Source organism: Cucurbita maxima, unplaced genomic scaffold (assembly GCF_002738345.1).
Source record: "Cucurbita maxima cultivar Rimu unplaced genomic scaffold, Cmax_1.0 Cma_Scf00047, whole genome shotgun sequence".
Classification (NCBI taxonomy): domain Eukaryota; kingdom Viridiplantae; phylum Streptophyta; class Magnoliopsida; order Cucurbitales; family Cucurbitaceae; genus Cucurbita; species Cucurbita maxima.
This window is the reverse complement of record NW_019272063.1, coordinates 500554-502219: the sequence shown is the minus strand read 5'-3', so window position 1 is coordinate 502219 and position 1666 is coordinate 500554.

The following is a 1666-nucleotide window of genomic DNA, read 5'->3' as shown; positions in this document are numbered from 1 at the left end:
GTAATTGGAAAAGCATCGCAAATAAAGTCGTGCTTACAAAAACTCACACGCAAGTAGCTAGTCACGCTCAAAAGTTTTTCACTCGACAACAAATACCGAAAGAACAGCGAAAAAGAAAGAGTATTCATGATATCGATACGGTCGATCCCGAATTATTGTCGGAGGTGTATGCTCGTTTAGAATCACAACCAGAAACACGAACACGATCACGACCACGACCACGACCACGACCACCACCGCCACCGCCACCGCCACTGCCATCGTTGACAAACTATTCCCCGTTGCGCATGGATCCAGATCCGACCCAACCATATGAGCAATTCAATAATTACGTGCCCAATGTTGAACAGCTACCGCTGCCATCGCAGCCAGAATTTGTGCATAACCAAAACGTAAACTACTGAACAATAGATTTGAATTTGATTTTTTTTGTTCCGTTTGTCATTAACAAAGATTTATTTTGTTCATTGCAAAGATTTATTTTGATTATTACCAAACATTTATTTTGTTTTATATTTATATATATTTCTTAAATATTCCACACATTCCATGTAAAGATGTCATAAATATACGATCAACAAGAAAGAATCAACAAATAAAGGAAATAATTAGGATAAAGATACTCTTGATTCTTTCGCTCGGGGTAAAGCAAAGCAGCTGGCTGATCGATCTGACCTCATTCCCTTCTTTCTTTCACCTATGGATTCTGAGTAAACTCCTGGAGTTTTATTACTTACTTCTGACCCACCCTTCTTTCACTCCTGCTGAGCCTATACCTATTTATTCTTTTTCTTCTCTTTCTCCTCTCGCAGCTACTTATTCACCTTTGCTCAGCTTTGACTGATTGAACAAGGTCTCGTGGCTTCGGGCCTCTCAACAGAAGTATTCATTCCAGCCACTAAAGCAGCAGCGAGAGAAAAAAAAATGTTTTCTAACATGAGCTCACGTTTGTCCCATCTATGCACGTCGCCTCACACCGACCATTCCCCAACATTCTGAGAACCTGGGCATACTCCTGACCATCTTCCTTGAAAACAAGCTCACGTTTCTCATCATCTGCTTCGTTCTTTCCTCTCTTCCTGTTCTTTCCTCCCTTTCCCTTGTTCTTCGGCATGTTTTCGGTTCTGTGTTACATTTGAAATGCAATATGAGCAGTTGCAATACCACCAACATACAGAGTCACGGTTCGTGCCATAAAGAAAATATGAGGTAAAACTCCAACTTTGCACACTTGAAATAATTTGGATTTAGATAATATAAATCAGTCTAAACTAAACAACTAGCATCAAGATAAACAGAATATAAACAGAAAGAAAGCAAAGAAATTACAAAACAATTGCACCAAACGTCCAAACAGAACTTACAAGAACAGGCAAGGCACCTATTTATCACTTTTGAGTCAGTAATGTTAGAAGTAAGCCCTTTTTCTTCCGGTATGCAATTGTTCAGAAAATTGAAGTCAACTCCCAAGCACCCACCACACACGATGAGATGAAGAAAACGAACAACTAATGATCAAATTTACAGCCATAAGACGATTGGTACCTTCAATACCTAGCTACTACAACTCAGGGGCGCAGACCAGAGTGACTCTGATAATATTCCACACATTCCATGTAAAGATGTCATAAATATACGATCATCAAGAATCAACAAATAAAGGAAA